At 36.0% G+C, this 21,260-nt stretch overlaps 1 protein-coding gene across 2 annotated transcripts in view; it reads left to right on the plus strand.

Moving 5' to 3' along the window:
* ARID2 (AT-rich interaction domain 2) overlaps nucleotides 1-21,260 on the plus strand; it is a 185,891-nt gene that overhangs the window by 55,289 nt on the left and 109,342 nt on the right. The gene's annotated exons all lie outside the window — the stretch shown is intronic.

Raw genomic sequence — 21,260 nt, forward strand, 5'->3', positions numbered from 1 at the left:
TAGAGGATAAACTTCAAACAAAATTACTAACAAGGTATGGACTTAAGGATTGGTGGCTAAATTTAGATACTTCCTCTGCTCTTAAAGATTCCTAAGTTGCAGACAACTTCATTGGCTCAAATTATTTCATATGTTATGCTATAAATGTTTATAATTTGGTGATATTCATTAATATAGCAGCCTTGGAAAGGAAGAGTAATAGGCCTCTGCACTTAAAATACTTCTTATATAACCATGACTCCTTTTGGGAATGGACACACTGCTTTGTTATATAGAGCAGGATTTCTTAATCTCAGCACTATTTATATTTTGGGCTGGAAAATTCTTTGTTGTGAGAGCTGTCCTGTGCATTGTATGATGGGTAGCAGTGTCCCTGGTCTCTGTCTACTACATGCAGTAGGTTTCATCTCTGTTGTGACAAACAAAAATGTCTCTTCATTGCCAAGTGTACCCTAGAGGGCAAAATCAGTCCTGGTTAAAGAACCACTGCTTTAGAGAAGTGTTAAATATTGCCACTAAAGAACCTGTTCTGTTGCATTTGATCAGCCATGAAGATCCATCTTCAAATTGTAGGAGAATGAAAACCTAGTAAAAGAAATTAATCAGCCAGGATAAGGCCATTACAAATTGGATTGTATATTTCATTAAAAAATTTGTATACACATATACACCTATATACACATACATATCATCTGTGAGTAATTATACACTTACTAGATCAATCCTGGAGTTAGACACAGTATGCTAATTTCAAAGTATCATATAAGATATAATAAAAATTTTACTAAGAGAATTTTAATATTAAAGATATTTTGTTCCATATTTTTATATTTAGTCCTTAATCTTAAGTTTTCCAAATTATTTTCAGTATTTTACATGTTAACCTTCTGTACATTTTTAACATATTTAAACCTTTTTTAAAAGAAATGTCTTCTTGATTGTAACTTGCACTACTTTTTTTTTTTTTTTTTTTGAGATGGAGCTTCACTCCGTGTAGTGGCGCGATCTTGGCTCACTGCAACCTCTGTCTCCTGCGCTCAAGTGATTCTCATGCCTTAGCCTCCCGAGTAGCTGGGATTACAGGTGTGCACTACCATGCCTGGCTAATTTTTGTATTTTTCGTAGAGATGGGGTTTCACCATGTTGGCCAGGCTGGTCTTGAGCTCCTGGCCTCAAGTGATCTGCTCAGCTTGGCCTCCCAAAGTGCTGAGACTACAGGCGTGAGCCACTGCGCCCGGCCAACTTAGTCGTTGATATATAGGAAAGGCATCTTACCAGTGCTTGTGGTATATAAGAATATAAGAAAAATAAAGTTTATAAGAAAGGCACATCAAAAAAAAATTTTTTTTTTTTTTTTTTAAGAGACGGAGTCTCGCTCTGTCGCCCAGGCTGGGATGCAGTGGCGCGATCTCGGCTCACTGCAAGCTCCACCTCCCGGGTTCACGTCATTCTCCTGCCTCAGCCTCCTGAGTAGGTGGGACTACAGGAGCCCGCCACCACTCCCAGCTAATTTTTGTATTTTTAGTAGAGATGGAGTTTCACTGTGTTGACCAGGATGGTCTCAATCTCCTGACCTCGTGATCCACCCGCCTCGGCCTCCCAAAGTGCTGGGATTACAGGCGTGAGCCACCGCACCTGGCCAGGCACATCAAATTTTATCAATTGAGTACTCAGTACTTGCCTAGTATAACTAAACCCTTAAAATATCACATGTTGGTTATGTTTTGGAATAAAGGTCAGATTATCAGTGGTCATTACTTGCTAGCCTTCTGGTAAGTACCAAATCTTACAAGAGTAATGGATGTATTTCTGCCAAGTTAAGGAACCTCCACTTTTCTGTTATAATTTTTCTTGGAAGTACTTTACTTGGACTGGTTTGAAGGGCTTCACCATAACTCTGCTTTTCAGGCTTTTAAAAATGGAGGTGATTGCTGCTGACTGAATTTCCCAGGGCTGTATTTCACCAACTGCCTGTAAGATATGGATAGGTTTGTGGGTGGGAGTTTAAGGAAGGATTTGTGAATCTGACAAAAGCTGCTTATTGTATCCTATAGATTCACAATGCACATTAACATACTTTAAGTGCTCTTAGCTAAAGGACCTGTTTAAACCCATATTTCTCAGAGTTAATTGACATGGAATCCTTTTATGGTACAGTATCTATTAAGATTTTGAAGAACAAATATTTTGTGGGCCAGTTGTGGGAGAACAATTCTAGTACAAGATAAAACTTGCTGTTTCCTCAGTAACTGTTAAATGACCAGTAAAGGGGAGGTATAAAAAGTTAATACAAAAGTTATAGAGAATTAAGGGAAAAATTTGAGGATGAAGGAGGGACACTAGTAAGTTTTTTTTAAAAAAGAGAGTAGATTTAAAAAGACTTGTGAGAAGGGCTATACATTGAAATTGTGGAATTGGATTTGGCATATGCTACAAAATTTTATAAAAATAGAATATTCACTAGCAAATGTAGTCTAGAAACAAAGTAGAAAACACAAATATACAACATTAGGTATCAGAAGAATACATAGCTATAAATACGGAGGAGATTTAAAAAATGAGAAACCTGTAAAGTAAAACTAATACTAATAAATTTAAACATCTGAATCAGGCTGGGCATGGTGGCTCAAGCCTGTAATCCCAGCACGCTGGGAGGCCAAGGTGGATGAATCACCTGAGGTGAGGAGTTAAAGACCAGCCTGGTCCCATGAATACCTAATTTATTGAGAGTTTTTAGCATGAAGGTTGTTGAATTTTGTCAAAGGCTTTTTCTGCATCTATTGAGATAATCATGTGGTTTTTGTCTTTGGTTCTGTTTATATGCTAGATTACATTTATTGATTTGTGTATATTGAACCAGCCTTGAATCCCAGGGATGAAGCCCACTTGATCATAGTGGATAAGCTTTTTGATGTGCTGCTGGATTCGGTTTGCCAGTATTTTATTGAGGATTTTTGCATCAATGTTCAGCAAGGATATTGGCCTAAAATTCTCTTTTTTGGTTGTGTCTCTGCCCGGCTTTGGTATCAGGATGATGCTGGCCTCATAAAATGAGTTAGGGAGGATTCCCTCTTTTTCTATTGATTGGAATAGTTTCAGAAGGAATGGTACCAGTTCCTCCTTGTACTTCTCATACTGAATGGGCAAAAACTGGAAGCATTCCCTTTGAAAACTGGCACAAGACAGGGATGCCCTCTCTCACCACTCCTATTCAACATAGTGTTGGAAGTTCTGGCCAGGGCAGTTAGGCAGGAGAAGGAAATAAAGGGTATTCAATTAGGAAAAGAGGAAGTCAAAACTGTCCCTGTTTGCAGATGACATGACTGTATATCTAGAAAACCCCATTGTCTCAGCCCCAAATCTCCTTAAGCTGGTAAGCAACTTCAGCAAAGTCTCAGGATACAAAATCAATGTACAAAAATCACAAGCATTCTTATACACCAATAACAGACAAACAGAGAGCCAAATCATGAGTGAACTCCCATTCACAATCGCTTCAAAGAGAATAAAATACTTAGGAATCCAACTTACAAGGAACGTGAAGGACCTCTTCAAGAAGAACTACAAACCACTGCTCAATGAAATAAAAGAGTATACAGACAAATCGAAGAACATTCCATGTTCATGGGTAGGAAGAATCAATATCGTGAAAATGGCCATACTACCCAAGGTAATTTATAGATTCAATGTCATCCCCATCAAGCTACCAATGACTTTCTTCACAGAATTGGAAAAAACTACTTTCTTCACAGAATTGGAAAAAACTACTTTAAAGTTCATATGGAACCAAAAAAGAGCCCACATCGCCAATTCAATCCTAAGCCAAAAGAACAAAGCTGGAGGCATCACGCTACCTGACTTCAAACTATACTAGAAGGCTACAGTAACCAAAACAGCATGGTACTGGTACCAAAACAGAGACATAGATCAATGGAACAGAACAGAGCCCTCAGAAATAATGCTGCATATCTACAACTGTCTGATCTTTGACAAACCTGAGGAAAACAAGCAATGGGGAAAGGATTCCCTATTTAATAAATGGTGCTGGGAAAACTGGCTAGCCATATGTAGAAAGCTGAAACTGGATCCCTTCCTTACACCTTATACAAAAATCAATTCAAGATGGATTAAAGACTTAAATATTAGACCTAAAACCATAAAAACCCTAGAAGAAAACCTAGGCATTACCATTCAGGAAATAGGCATGGGCAAGGACTTCATGTCTAAAACACCAAAAGCAATGGCAACAAAAGCCAAAATTGACAAATGGGATCTAATTAAACTAAAGAGCTTCTGCACAGCAAAGGAAACTACCATCAGAGTGAACAGGCAACCTACAAAATGGGAGAAAATTTTCGCAACCTACTCATCTGACAAAGGGCTAATATCCAGAATCTACAATGAACTCAAATTTACAAGAAAAAAACAAACAACCCCATCAAAAAGTGGGCAAAGGATATGAACAGACACTTCTCAAAAGAAGACATTTATGCAGCCAAAAGACACATGAAAAAATGCTCATCATCACTGGCCATCAGAGAAATGCAAATCAAAACCACAATGAGATACCATCTCACAACAGTTAGAATGGCAATCATTAAAAAGTCAGGAAACAACAGGTGCTGGAGAGGATATGGAGAAACAGGAACACTTTTACACTGTTGGTGGGACTGTAAACTAGTTCAACCATTGTGGAAGTCAGTGTGGCAATTCCTCAGGGACCTAGAACTAGAAATACCATTTGACCCAGCCATCCCATTACTGGGTATATACCCAAAGGACTATAAATCATGCTGCTATAAAGACACATGCACACGTATGTTTATTGTGGCACTATTCACAATAGCAAAGACTTGGAACCGACCAACATGTCCAACAATGATAGACTGGATTAAGAAAATGTGGCACATATACACCATGGAATACTATGTAGCCATAAAAAATGATGAGTTCATGTCCTTTGTAGGGACATGGATGAAATTGGAAATCATCATTCTCAGTAAACTATCGCAAGGACAAAAAACCAAACACCACATGTTCTCACTCATAGATGGGAATTGAACAATGAGAACACATGGACACAGGAAGGGGAATATCACACTCTGGGGACTGTTGTGGGGTGGGGGGAGGGGGGAGGGATAGCATTAGGAGATATACCTAATGCTAAATGATGAGTTAATGGGTGCAGCACACCAGCATGGCACATGTATACATATGTAACTAACCTGCACATTGTGCACATGTACCCCAATACTTAACGTATAATAAAAAAAAATGCGTAAAAAAAAATAAAAAAAGACCAGCCTGGTCAACATGGTGACAACCCGTCTCTACTAAAAATACAAAAATTAGCTGGGCATGTTGGCAGATGCCTACAACCCCAGCTACTCAGGAGGCTGAGGCAGGAGAATCACTTGAACCCAGGAGGTGGAGGTTGCAGTGAGCCGAGATCACACCATTACACTCCAGCCTGGGCGACAGAGCGAGACTCTGTCTCAAAAAAATCTTTTTGAATCAAAATTTAGTATTTTTAATGTGCTTGATGTCGTATATACTAACAAGTGGCAGAACTAGGACTTGAACTAAAGTCCTTTTTGTCAATAGTGTCTTTAGGCTCACCTGTTGGGCTCTATTGTTTCCCTAATGAAGAGATAGGAAACCTCAGGGAAAAATACTTAAGAAGTGAAAAATGTGCCGGGTGCGGTGGTTCATGCCTGTAATTCTAGCACTTTGGAAGGCTGAGGCGGGTAGATCACTTGAGCTCAGGAGTTAGAGACCAGCCTGGGCAACATGGCAAAGCCCCGTCTCTACTAAAAATGCAAAATAAATAAATAAATAAAAATTAGCCAGGGGTGGTTGTGTGCACCTGTAATCCCAACTACTGGACTACGGGGGAGGCTGAGGCACGAAAATTGCTTGAACCTGGGAGGCAGAGGTTGCAGTGAGCCGAGATCACGCCACTTTATACCACCCTGGATGACAGAGTAAGACTCTGTCTCCAAAAAAAAAAGTGAAAAATGATTCTCATGATTGAAAAAAAAATCCAAAGCTTAGAAAAGGATGGAAAGTAGTCTGATTAATTTTGTAATAAAATCTGACCAAGATTATGTCAAAGTTTAATCTAGACCAGCCTTAATTATGACTGTCAATAACTAAATATGAAATTAGCTAATTCAGCAGCACTACAATGAAAAATATATCATAACATGTAGAGGGTTATGTTAGGATTATTGAAAATCAGGTGTGAAGAATTTTATGGTCATCTCAGTAAATGAGGAAAATAAATTGATAGGGTATTTAATCAGAAAACAAACATTATGCTCAGTGGTGAAATGTTAGAGCAGTGGTCCCCAACCTTTTTGGCACCAGGGAACAGTTTTGTGGAAGACGGTTTTTCCACAGACTGTGGCGGGGAAATGGTTTCAGGATGATATTAAGTGCATTACGTTACATCATTAGATTCTCATAAGGAGCACGCAACCTAAATCTCTTGCATGCGCAGTTCACGGTAGGGTTCACGCTCCTTTGAGAATCTAATGCCACTGCTGATCTGGCAGGAGGTGGAGCGCAGTTTCGCTGGCTTGCCACTCACCTCCCGCTGTGCAGCCCAGTTCCTAACAGGTCAGTCAGTACCAGTCTGTTGAAATTGTGAACCATTGGCTAAATAAACTTATTTTCATTATAAATTACCCAATCTCAGGTGTTCTGTTTTAGCAACACTAAACAAAGACAAGAGAAAATTATCACTATTTTTAAGTTAAATAGGAAAGCAAAGAAACAATGGGAAAACTATTGGACCTAATGAGAGACTTCTATAAAGTGGACAGAATCCAAAAATATAAATATGCAAAAAAGTTTTTATTTAATTTTGTTTAGAATCAGGGTCTCACTGTGTTGCCTGGGCTGGAGTGCAGTGGCGAGATTGTAGCTCACTGTAGCCTCAAACTCCCAAGCTCAATCAGTCCTCCCACCTCAGCCTCCTGAGTAGCTGGGACTACAGGCATGTGCTGCTGTACCTGGCTAATTTATTTATTTTATTTTTATTTTTATTTATATATTTATTTATTTTTAGAGTTGAGGGTCTTGCTGTGTGGCCCAGGCTGGTCTTGAACACCTGGCCTCAAGTGATCCTCCTGCTTCAGCCTCCTGAGTTGCTGGAATTACAGACACAAGTCACAGTATCCAGCCAAATATTCAGAACTTAGTATCTACTATTTTAAAATATGATACCAGCAATTCCAATTAAAATTAATAGAAAAAGATCCAACTTGTAATAATATCTAAGAATAAACACAATGAGAAACATGTAAGACCTATATAAGAAAAACTTAAATGAAGCTGGGGGCGGTGGCCTGGGCAATGTGGTAAAACGCCATCTCTGCAAAAAATACAAAAATTAGCTGGGTGTGGTCCCAGCTACTTTCAGGGGGCTGAGGTGGGAAGATCACTTGAGCCCAGGAGGTGGAGGTTGCACTGAGCCGAGATGGTGCTACTGCACTCCAGCCTGGGCGACAGAGTGAGACCTTGTCTCAAGAAAAGAAAAAATTGTGGAATATTTAGGTTTTGATTAATTCTTTGTAAGATGAGTATCTTTTGTATATATGTTTGTTTGATGGTTTTGTTTGTGATTGTAATATTCTTGACTAATTCCAGGCAGGCCACATACGAAGAAAATATTATTTATATTTGAACTCCTACCTTTCTATAGAGAGTCAGTTTACACACAAATATTACTTAATTCCCACAGTTGTTATTATCCATAATGTTATTCCTTTTTTCAGGTGGAGAAATTGTGGATTTAAAAGTTTGTGACTTGCATAATACCACACAGCGCGTTAAGAAGATAATACTTGGAGCCTTTATCTTTCTGTTATAATGAATTATAGCTGAAATTTGTATTAGACATAAGAAAGGAGAACCTTGTTCTAACCAGAGAATTTTCTATCAGCCTTTCAGGCGAAGAAGCCTTTCTTCTTATTTTCTTATATTCTCTTGCCAGAGTAGAGGTGATGGAAAATAAGGTAAAGATAGTAAATTATAGAGACAGGAGCACAGAGTGTCCTAAAGTTAAACAAGTTTGAATTCTGATTCTATCACTTAACTAGCTTTGGCCTCAGGTAAATTATTTACCTTCTTCAACCCTCAGTTTTCTACTTACTAAAAGGTTTTAGTAATACTTACCTCATAGTGTTTAATAATAAGTAACTAATATCATCATCATCATCTTTCATTATATTAAATGAGAGGATTCGGTTAGGATTGATGTTTTCCGTAAGAAGCACAGAAATCTTTGCCTCTCCTCCTGTGATCAGGGAGAATGATTTTACCTGCTGATTTATGTGGTAGTGAAAGAGCAATGAACTATGATTTAGAAGGCCTAAGTACAACGCCCCTGGGTTAGTGGAAAAAAAACCTTACACAAGTTATTACAGGTTAAGTATCCCTAATCCGAAAAGCTCCAAAATTGGAAACTTTATGAATGCCGACATGACACTTAAAGGAAATGCTCATTGGAGCATTTTGAATTTTCAGATTAGAGAAGCTCAATAGGTAAGCTTAATGCAAACATTCCCAAAAAAAAACAAAAACACCCCCCAAATCCAGAAAAAATCAAAATCTGAAATAGTTTTGGTCCTAAGCATTTTGGATAAGGAATACTCAATCTGTAGTACTTAGGTCTTATATTTTATTACCTTTAAAATAGAAATATCCTAAAAAAGATCCAGTGAAATAATAGATTTACTATGTAGGGCAGTGGTCCCCAACCTCTGGGCCATGGACCAGTAATGGTCTGTGGGAAAATTGTCTTCCATGAAACCAGTCCCTGCTGTCAGAAATGTTGGGGACTGCTGATGTAGGCTATAGAGAGGGTCATATTTCAAAAAACCTTTATTTAATGCCCAATATTGAATGGCTCTGTGAAAGAATACTGTCAATCTCTAAGGGACTGAAAGTTACAGTCTTTTATATACTATGATTCATATTTATAAATATAATTTTAACTGTACACATTTTTTATCTGCAATATATAGCTTTTTTATTTCTAGTCTATCAATGAAAAACAAAGGTAGTAAGGTAGTAAGTCCTTTGATCCTTTTGGTTGCTTAAAGTAGAGGACAAATCTAGCCCAATGTTAAGAATCCTTAAGAAAACTACATAGAACAGAAAGTATATGGATTTATCCTTATAAGTATGGTGACTAGTCTTTAAGCCAAAATTTGAAATACACATTCTGACATAATATGACAATATGATTTAATATTTGTAATCAGTATTGTCCTGTAAAATATGAAAGCTATCACTGTAAATGTGGATGATATTAACAAGGATAGTGCTTTTCAGATCTTTTATTCTGTGGGACCTATACAAGTTTGGAGAGTAGTTGTGTAAGGAAAGGACCTCTTTTGAAAGGGAGAAATTAGTATAGTTATGGAAAATAGTATGGAGGTTCCTCAAAAAAGTTGAAAATAGAACTACTGTGTGATCCAGCGATCCAACTACTGGATATATGTCCAAAGGGAAAGAAATCAGTATATTGAAGAGGTATCTGCATTTCCATGCTCATTGTACCATTATTCACAATAGCCAGGATATGGAATTAACAGCCTAAGTGTCCATTGACAGATGAGTGCATGGAGAAAATGTGATATATATATGCACAGTGTAATACTATTCAGCCATAAAAAAGAACAAAATCCTGTCATTTGCAACAGCATGGGTGATCCTGGAGGACGTTAAGTAAAATGAGTCAGGCACAGAAACACAAATACTGCATGAGCTCAATTATATGTGGAACCTAAAAAGGTCACACTCATAAAACAAAATAGAATGGTGATTTTCAGAGGCTGGAAGATGTGGAGATGGGGGAGATGTCGGTCAAAGGTTACAAAATTTTAGTTAGGAGAAATAAGTTCCAGAGATCTGTTTCATATCATGCTCACTATAATTAATTATGTATTGTATACTTGAAAATAACTAAGAATGTAGAGTTTAAGTGCTTTCACCACAAAAAGTGATAAGTATGTGAGATATTGCAAATGTTAATCAGTTCATTTTAGCCATTCCACAATGTATACCTATTTCTTTTCTTTTTTTTTTTTTTAAGACAGGGTCTCCCTCTGTCACCCAGGCTGGAGCATAGTGGCACAATCGCGGCTCACTATAGCCTCGACCTCCCAGGCTCAAGTGATCCTCCTGCCTCAGCCTCCTGTGTAGCTGGGACTGCAAGCATGCACCAGTATGTCTGGGATAATTTTTGTTTATTATTATTATTGTCTTTTTGGTAGAGATGGGGTTTCACTGTGTTGCCCAGGCTGGTCTCGAACTCCTGGGCTTAAGTGATCCTCCCACCTTCGCCTCCCAAAGTGCTGGGATTACAGGCATGAGCCCCTGTACCTGGACAGACGTGTACATATACATATTTCAAAACATGTTGTATACCATAAATATATACAATATTTATTTGTTGATTAAAAAAATAGAAAATATATCACTGCTATAATGCCTTTACTAGTCTTATTTTTAAAATTATTTAACTACCTAAACCTTATCTTTTCTTTAAACTGTAAACTTTTTAAATGAATAGACATAAAACTAGGCTGTTAGTATATATTATCCTAATTAAGCTTCAGAATAATTATATTAAGATAGGGATCCTTATCCTCATTTTACCTGTGTGTCGAAGTCACTTTGAATGGACAAAGCTAGAATTTAAGCAAGATTTAACTGATTCAAAGGTCTTCTCTTGTTTTCCTACCCTGCCTATTAGAATATATTTTCACTCCTTTTGCTTTTCTAATCTGGCAAGCATTCATAGGGCACATTAAGCATTTATTCATTCATTTCTATTTAAATTGATGGATAGCATTGTATGTTTCTGTCATTTACAACATACCATTTTGAAGTATATGTACATTGTGGAATGGTTAAACCTAGCTAATTAACAAATGCATTACCTCACATAGTTATCATTTTTATAATATTCAACATTTAAACATAGAACTTGAGAGAGACCATTTGTCTTTGACTCTATTACTTTGTATTGAGAACATGAGCATTACTATTAATGCTATTAATTGATAATTATTGATGCTATTTTTATTCATATTAGCAGCTACTAGTTATTACATGCATAGCAGCTTATGCCTTGCTCAGTACACAGTCTTCTTTACAACAAACCAATTAGGCAGATATTATCTCTGAACATACATTGAGGATTAGATAAATTATCAAACCTCAAGATCATGTAGCTGATAAATGGCAGCATTGGGATTCAGTTCCAAGTTTGATTTCATTATCCATATTTACACTGTTTAAGCATATTCTATGACCCTGATGTATCTTTCTTTTATAAAGAAATTGTTAATGATTACTTTTAAATTCATACTTATTTACATGTTTCAGGGAAATGGTCTATACTTTGATTAGGAAGTAGACTACGATTTGATTAAGAAGTATTATAGCTCCCTACCCCCTACCCAGGATATGGGAGTTTATAATACTCCCATAGTGAAAAATTTCAAGGAAATTTATTTTATATTCCTCAAACTGAAGGTTTCTACCACCCTTTTTGTTTCCCAGCAGTGAGAGATGGAATTCTGAATTCTGAAAAAAATAAAAATTAATTAAAGCATTTCAAACTCTGTTGAAGAACTTTGGAAAATAAATTTAAACTTAAACATAATCTTTTATGAGAGTGTGAATAGATGCTCACCTGTCCAAAAGCAGTTTCCTTTTAAGACCATGTTATTAAATAAATGTGCTGAACTGTTCTAATGTATCAAAAGGACTTTTTCGTCCTGCAAACTTAATCAGAGTAATGCATGTCAAAATAGCATCTGTTCATTTGCTCTTAATTAATTCTTCTAACCTGATGTTCAGACAAGCCTGATAATCTATTATATTATTAACTCATCTGACAAACATTTAATAAGGGCCTTTTATAAAGGTCAAAATAGTGGATAAGTTTATGAGTTCTATAAATAGACAGTGTGGATTCAAATCCTGGTTGTAAAACTCACTACCTTAAGCTTCAGTTTCCTTATCTGTAGAATAATGACAACCTGTGATGCCCAGCAGAACAATTCTTCCTTCTTAGTCAGATGCCCCTTGGGAGTAGTTGTGCAAGGTTAATTCTTTGTTTGCCTGGTAGAAGACTGGTGCATTTTGGATTATATTTTGTCTGTGAGATCTTAGGTTGGTTCTTCAGATGTTAGCCTTCTACTGGGGCAATATTTCTTTTTCTGTGTTTGTTATTGACTTCTAATATAATTGCATTGTTGTCAAAAGATGTGGTCTGCGTGATTGTAGTTCTTTGATATTTGTTGAGACTTTCATTATGGTCTAGTTTTGGTTAATTTTTATAAATATTCTTCATGTGCTTGAGGATAATGTGTATTATCTAATTGAAATGTATATTAAATTAGCCTTGATAACCATTCTGGTCTTCTGTAGCTTTATTAATTAATTTTTTTGGTCTGCCTGAACTACCAATACGTAAAAGAAATGTGTTAATCTCCCACTACAATGGATTTGTCAATTGCTCTGTGTTATTCCAGTAACTTTTGCTTCAGTATTTTGCGGCTATTTTACTAGTACTTACAAGTTTTTCGGAAGTATCATGTGTTTCTGGAAATTGAACCTTTTATCATTATAATGTGACCCTTCTTAAACCAAGTAATATATTTTTAGAGCTATTTTGAAGGCTGGGTGTAGTGGCTTATGTCTGTAATCCTAGCACTTTTGGATGCTGAGGTGGGAGGGTTGCTTGAGGCCAGAAGTTGGAGAACAGCCTGGGCAACATAGCAAGCTCCTCTCTACCAAAAAAACCAAACCAAATCAAAATGATTTTGTCTTTTATTAATAGAGCAACTCCCAATTTATGTGATTCGAATGGAAATGATATAAACTTTTCCATTCCTTTAATTGGAACCTTCCTCTATACTTATAACTTAGATGTCCTATAAATAGCGTATTTTTCCATTTAAATTATTCAGTTCTATTATCTATGAACTTTAAAGTTTATTAGTATTTTTATTATTTGCAAATAGTGGTATATTTGGACTTGCTTTTACTACCTTTAAATGTTGGTTTGTCTTTTTTTATATGATGCTTAAAAATACCTTATGTTTTAGTTTTTTATAGAATCAAAGAATTGTTTCTGTCTCTTTTATGCCTTATGGTTCTGTAACTTTAATTTTTTACGTTTATATTTGTATGATATAGATTCAATGTGTTGTGTTCTCCTAGTTTAAAAAAAACTGTTGGAATTTGGATTTGAACTAAATTTAGCAAAAACTGACACCTTTATAATATTAAGCCTTCTAACTCATGAAAATTTTAAATTGTTTATGTGGTTCTCTCAGTACTGTTTTATGATTTTCTTTGTAAGGGTCCCGTACATTGTTCTCTGATTTATTCCTAGATACTTAATTGTATGTTCTTATTTTATGTTTGCTGTTATATGTAGAAATATAACATTGTATCCAGCAATCTTGCTGAACTCCTTTATTAATGGTAATAAATTAGTAAATGTGTCTTTAAATTCTTTTGAATTTGTTACATGCGGAATGCTACTGTTCACAAATGTTAATTTTATTTCTTTCATAAAAACTTTATCTTGGCTAGCATTTCTAGGACACTGTTCAACAGAAGTTGTGGTGGCAGGCATCTTTGTGGTGTTTCATGTTCTAAAAGAAAAACTTCCATCATTTAGATATGATTGTTTTTGTTTTGTTTTTTTAATAATTCCCTTCATCAAATAAGGAAATTCTGTTCCTACTTTGAGAAGAGGTTTTTCTTTGTTTTCTTTTTTGTCTATTTATTCGTCAATGGACGCTTGGGCTACTTCTTCCTTTTGGCTATTGTGAATAATGCTGTTATGAACATGAGTGTACAAATAATCTTTTGAGTCCTTGCTTTCCATTTATTTAAAGGTATTTACCCACAAGTGAAATTGGTGGATTGTATGGTAATTCTATTATTAATTTTTTGAGGAACTGCCATGTTGTTTCCCATAGTGGCTACACCATTTTGTATTTCCACCAGCAGTGCACAAGGGTTCCAGTTTCTTCACTTTCTTGCCAGCACATTTTCTGTGTGTGTGTGTGTTTGGTAGCAGTCCTAATGGTATGAAGTAGTAGCTGTGTTTTCTTTTAATTGAAAATAGATACTGAATTTTATCAAATACTTTTAATTCATCTATTATATGATTTGTCTTCCATATTTTTTAATGTGGCAAATTACATTTTAAAAATGTTAGGCCAACCTTAAATCCTGGTATAAACTCAACTTTTTCATAAAGTTTTATCCTTAATATATCTTCTTGTATTTGATTTGGTAATATTTTGTTTACAGTGTTACAACTGTCTATTAATATGTGTGATTTGGCCTTTTCTTTTTCTGAAATGTTCTTATTAGGTTTTAATATCAGGGTTCTGATGAACTCTTTATTTTTGGAAAAGTATATGTAAGATTGTTGATTGATTGATTGTTTGAGAAAGGGTCTCATTCTGTCATCTAGGCTGGAGTGCAGTGGCCCAATCACGGCTCACTGCAGTCTGGACCTCCCTGGGCTCAGGTGATCCTCCCACTGCAGCCTCCGAAGTAGGTGGGACTCACAGGCGTGCATCACTGCGCCCGGCCCAGATTGTAATTTATTTCTCAACTATCTGATACAATTCCCACCAGCAAGAAAGTCGTCTACAATCTAGTTTTATTTGTGGAACAGTTTGTATTACAGATTGAATTTCTTCAGTAATTATAGCACTAGTCAAATATTATAGTGGTAGCAGGAACTATAATTAATGTCCCCTCTTTCATTCTTAACATTGGTAATTAGTGCACTTTCCTTTCCACCCCCATCAGTCTCACCAGAAAGTAATCAATTTTATTCGTGTTTTCTGATAAACTACTTTGACTCTGTTGATTCTCTATATTATATTAATTTTCCATTTCATTGATTTCTGCATTTGCCTTTTATTCCCTTCTATTTTAAAACCCTTTTTGAGATGGATGCTCATAATTAATTTTCATTCTTGCTTTTTAATATTTTTGTTTTTGGGACTGTACATTTCTGTCTTAAGTACTGCTTTTAGCTTGTTCCCACAAGTTTTGCATGTTCTAGTTTATTATGATTAGGTTAAAATGTTTTCCAACTTTCTACAGTATTAGAATTCCTTGTCCTTTGGGTTATTTCAAAATATACTTCTTAATTTCCAAACATGGGAGGATTTCCTAGTATTTCTGTTATTGTTACCTAATATGTATTGTGATCAGAGAACATAGTATGTATGATCCCAATTGTTTGAAATTTATGACTCAATACATGGTAAATTTTTAAATATATTATATCTGTGCTTAAGTATATTGTGCATTGTAACACAGAGTTCAGTGCTTTGTATACAGTATGTCCATTAGTTCAAGTTTGTTAATAATACAGATAAAGCTGTATCCTTACTGTGTTTTCTTCGTTTGTTTCTTCAATTACTAAGAGAGAGAGGTTTTAAAAATTAAACTATGACAGTTATTAATTATGGACTTGTCATGTTTTTTTAGTTGTGTCAATTTTGCATTCTATATTTTGGGGCTCTTGTTAGGTCAAATGTGAAATGATATCTTCCTAGTCAATTGAATGTTTTTTAAAATGAGTTAAATATAGTATTATTATAAAATTTGCTTTATATTTAATAGAAGTTTTTATGTTAAAGTGTGTTATCTGATATTAATATAGCTATATCAGCCAATTTGGTTAATATTTACATTTTAAAATTTCAACCTTCTGGATAAAAAGCATATACTTGAATTTTTAAAATGTAATTGGAGGATCTTTTTAAAAAAATTTAGTCTGTTTATATTTAATACGGCTGGTGATGTATTTGGGTTTAAGTCTTATTTTGGGCCGCGTGCAGTGGCTCACGCCTGTAATCCCAGCACTTTGGGAGGCCGAGGCAGGTGGATCACCTGAGGTCAGGAGTTCGAGACCAGCCTGGCTAACATGGTTGAAACCCCATCTCTACTAAAAATACAAAAATTAGCCAAGTATGCTGGTGAGCACCTATAATCCCAGTTACTTGGGAGGCTGAGACAAGAGAATCACTTGAACCCCGGAAGCAGAGGTTGCAGAGAGCCAAGATCGCACCATTGCACTCAAGCCTGGACAACAAGAGTGAACCTCCATTAAAAAAAAAAAAAAAAGACTTATTTTATATTTTTATCTCTCTTCTTTTTAATAATTTTTTCTCTTTTTTATCTTGTTTGAATTAACTGAGGAATTTTTTCATCTTTATTCTTTTTTATTAATTTATTATTTACACTCACCCTGGACCTATCACTGTCTAATACTTGGTACTTTTATCCCTTTCCCATAAATCAAAAGACCTAATTGAAAGACCTTAGAGTACTTTATATATATAGCTGCCTTTATATAACTGTGTGTGTGTGTATATGTATTATATATATATGCTATATATGTCATAAGCATTGTATATTTCTATTGTCTATATTTAAATCCCAGAGGACAATATATATACATATATATCTCAGCAAGATATTCTACATACATATATATGTGTGTGTGTGTATATATATATATATATATGTAAAATATACGTATTTTTTTTCTTGGCTTTTTTTTTTTTTTTTTTTCTTTTATTATTATTATTATTATTATACTTTAGGTTTTATGGTACATGTGCGCAATGTGCAGGTAAGTTACATATGTATACATGTGCCATGCTGGTGCGCTGCACCCACCAACTCGTCATCTCGCATTAGGTATATCTCCCAATGCTATCCCTCCCCCCTCCCCCCACCCCACAACAGTCCCCAGAGTGTGATGTTCCCCTTCCTGTGTCCATGTGTTCTCATTGTTCAATTCCCACCTATGAGTGAGAATATGCGGTGTTTGGTTTTTTGTTCTTCCGATAGTTTACTGAGAATGATGATTTCCAATTTCATCCATGTCCCTACAAAGGACGTGAACTCATCATTTTTTATGGCTGCATAGTATTCCATGGTGTATATGTGCCACATTTTCTTAATCCAGTCTATCATTGTTGGACATTTGGGTTGGTTCCAAGTCTTTGCTATTGTGAATAATGCGGCAATAAACATACGTGTGCATGTGTCTTTATAGCAGCATGATTTATAGTCCTTTGGGTATATACCCAGTAATGGGATGGCTGGGTCGAATGGAATTTGTAGTTCTAGATCCCTGAGGAATCGCCACACTGACTTCCACAAGGGTTGAACTAGTTTACAGTCCCACCAACAGTGTAAAAGTGTTCCTATTTCTCCACATCCTCTCCAGCACCTGTTGTTTCCTGACTTTTTAATGATTGCCATTCTAACTGGTGTGAGATGGTATCTCATTGTGGTTTTGATTTGCATTTCTCTGATGGCCAGTGATGGTGAGCATTTTTTCATGTGTTTTTTGGCTGCATAAATGTCTTCTTTTGAGAAGTGTCTGTTCATGTCCTTCGCCCACTTTTTGATGGGGTTGTTTGTTTTTTTCTTGTAAATTTGTTGGAGTTCATTGTAGATTCTGGATATTAGCCCTTTGTCAGATGAGTAGGTTGCAAAAATTTTCTCCCATTTTGTAGGTTGCCTGTTCACTCTGATGGTAGTTTCTTTTGCTGTGCAGAAGCTCTTGAGTTTAATTAGATCCCATTTGTCAATTTTGGCTTTTGTTGCCATTGCTTTTGGTGTTTTAGACATGAAGTCCTTGCCCATGCCTATGTCCTGAATGGTAATGCCTAGGTTTTCTTCTAGGGTTTTTATGGTTTTAGGTCTAACATTTAAGTCTTTAATCCATCTTGAATTGATTTTTGTATAAGGTGTAAGGAAGGGATCCAGTTTCAGCTTTCTACATATGGCTAGCCAGTTTTCCCAGCACCATTTATTAAATAGGGAATCCTTTCCCCATTTCTTGTTTTTGTCAGGTTTGTCAAAGATCAGATACTTGTAGATATGTGGCATTATTTCTCACGGCTCTGTTCTGTTCCATTGATCTATATCTCTGTTTTGGTACCAGTACCATGCTGTTTTAGTTACTGTAGCCTTGTAGTATAGTTTGAAGTCAGGTAGTGTGATGCCTCCAGCTTTGTTCTTTTGGCTTAGGATTGACTTGGCGATGCGGGCTCTTTCTTGGCTTTTTATTACATCTTCATACCTCCATTTAGAAACTTAATCTTTTAATGCAGTTCTGCCGGTTTTAAAAAAAAGGTCATTTCTTTTTTTTAGGAAATATTTTTATTTTTTCTATTCTTGCATTTTTGAAGCAAATGTCTTCTTTTTCCTCTGACTACCTTTAATAATTGTTTTTGTCTTTGGTTTTTGATACTCCTATGTTGTAAGCAGTTATGAATTTTTAAAATTTTGCCTGGGGTTTTAATCTGTGTTTGGTAATTTCAGCATCTGGAGCAGTTTTGAGTGTGTTTTTATGGAAGTCCCCCTTCGAGGGTATGTTCCAAGACCCCCAGTAGATACCTGAAACTGCAGGTAATATAGAACCCGGTTGCCATCAATCAGAACACGTTTCTGTTCATCTTCCATCCATACACTTAATGCCTTTTCTATCTTAACTAAGCACTTACCACACACTGTGGACATAATGTTTGCAGTTTGAGGTGCAACAGCAAGACTAGCAGTTTATTTTTCCTTCTTCACAGTTTCAGGGATGGAATATTTGTTCTTTCCATAGAGCTTAGCAACCTCAGCATATGATTTTTTCTTATTATTAATTTTCAAAAATTATTGGAAAATATGAAGAAAACATCTTGCATAAATGACCTACATTGGAACCTTTTGCTCTATCTTTTTATTTCATGCAATTTCTAATAAATTTTGAAGGGATACACTTATGGAGGCACAGGTAAGTGTATAATTTGCTGAAATAAGACTAGTGAGATTCAGACAAATAGGTCATCATAGGAGTGGTAGACCTGGACTCAGCGTTAGGAAAACTAGTCTTTAGTTCACGCCTCTGGTAGTTAGGGCTAATTGCAGCACCAGGGATAGCTCCCAGTGTGTTCTTTTTTGTAATGATGTTATCCTAGAGGGCATTCGTCTCACGTACGTTAATTGGTTAAACAACCCTAGCTTCCCCGATGGTAACAGATTTTTCTTTTTCATTTGGCCAGAGCATTCAGTTTTACTGTCTGAGGTCAGAAAACAAAGTGTGGTTATTAAATAATGAATCTAATTTATAAATTATGTGGTAGAACTGACTCTGAAAAAGAAATTTTCTAATGTTCTGTTTACTTAGCTATTATTTTTGTCTTGAGTAACTTAGCATGGTAGTACTTTATGCCCCCAGCCCCCTCAGGTTTCCAGGGCACTTTCCCCACAAGTTTCTTTCTTTTTTCCATTTCATTCTAAAACTTACTATCTTGTAATTTTCCACTCCTGTCCTTTTTTGTGTGTGGAATTTTTATATTCTGCAAGGGTTTTTTTGTTTTGTTTTTTAACCTGGAAGAGTTCTTAGATTATTCAAGAAATATAAATACATTTTATGTTTTATAATAATTTTAGAAATAAATTCAGATATTTATGAAGGGTGATATTTAGTATGGGAGTGTATCATATCTTTTGCACTCTCAATGTGCCAGTATCAAAGTCCCATCTAGAACATTGACCCTGTAGGGGATCATTTCTACCCATTGTACAATCACCTCAAGTCTACTCCTGTTCTCATGAGGTTGCTGCTTTCTAGCTGATGATACTACGCCACAGGAGCCTCTGGATATTTTATGGTAACTCTCTTATATTATCAGTTTTTTCCTGTGGTACTCTGCTCTGCTTTCTTCCTCCGTCTTCCTTTTCTTTTTCTTTTTTATTTTTTTTTTTTTGACGGAGTCTTGCTCTGTCTCCCAGGCTGGAGTGCAGTGGTGCGATCTCGGCTCACTGCAAAGCTCCGCCTCCTGGGTTCACGCCATTCTCCTGCCTCAGCCTCCCGAGTAGCTGGGACTACAGGCGCCCGCCACCACGCCCGGCTATTTTTTTTGTATTTTTTACTAGAGACGGGGTTTCACTGTGTTAGCCAGGATGGTCTCGATCTCCTGGCCTCGTGATCCGCCCTCCTCGGCCTCCCAAAGTGCTGGGATTAGGGGCGTGAGCCCCTGCGCCTGGCCTCTCTGTTCTTTTCTTTTCCTCCTATCTTGTTTGTTCTTCTCTTCTTTATTTTTTTCTCTTTATATCCCTCCTTTTCCTTTACTTGCCTTTCCTACCCACTTCCTGTCTCCTCCATCCTCTTTTTTCCAAATTAAAGTCTCGTTTCCTATATAACACTACTACTGCCTCAATAAATGACCACATCCCCTCTCTTTTATTCCTAGAAAAGCTGTTTTAAAGATTTGTTATTTGTTTAAATTCCCTGGTCTCCACTCCTGTCTACTGTACTTGTTTTAGATATCTTTCTAATGTACTAAGAAAATAGAAACTGACATTTAGATTTATTTTTTTAAACTACTTTCTCTACCACTTAAAAATGATTTATATCTTAACTAAATATTTCTCCTTATTCAGAACTCAGAAGGAATAACTTCTCTATGTTTACTCCTTTTTCCTTGATAAAATTCAAAAATTTTTAATATATATTTTACATATATTCACTTACAAATATTTTAAATAGAATCATACTGTATGATTTTTTCTAATTTTTACATAGTATCTAAAATATTTTTACATGTTATTAAGTATTCTTTTACACCACTATTTTTACGGGCCACATGGACTTTTCTTGCATAAAACTTAATGTAGTAGTTCCCTGTTGGTTAGTTAGTTTGTTTTTCTTCCTTATAAGCAGTGACAGTTTGATTTTTTTTGGTAAATCTTTGAAACTATATATCATCTATATATAAATCTATAGCAATGTGTTTGAAAGAATCTTTGAATAACATGTTTATTTTATTTTATTTTATTTTATTTTGGAGATGAAGTATTGCTCTGTCGTCCAGGCTGGAGTGCAGTAGTGCAATCTCAGCTCACTGCAACCTCCGCCTCCTGGGTTCAAGCAGTTCCCCTGCCTTAGTCTCCAGAGTAGCTGGGATTACAGGCACATGCCACCATGCTCAGCTAATTTTTGTGATTTTAGTAAAGATGTGGTTTACCACATTGGCCAGGCTGGTCTCGAACTCCTGAACTTAAGTGATCTGCCCACCTCGGCCTCCGAAAGTGAATACTGATGTGACCCGTTGCGTCTGGCCAACATGTTTATTTTCTAAGTGTTATTTGGTAGGAGAAAGATCTCTGAGATCAAATGA

Source organism: Pongo abelii, chromosome 10 (assembly GCF_028885655.2).
Source record: "Pongo abelii isolate AG06213 chromosome 10, NHGRI_mPonAbe1-v2.0_pri, whole genome shotgun sequence".
Lineage (NCBI taxonomy): Eukaryota > Metazoa > Chordata > Mammalia > Primates > Hominidae > Pongo > Pongo abelii.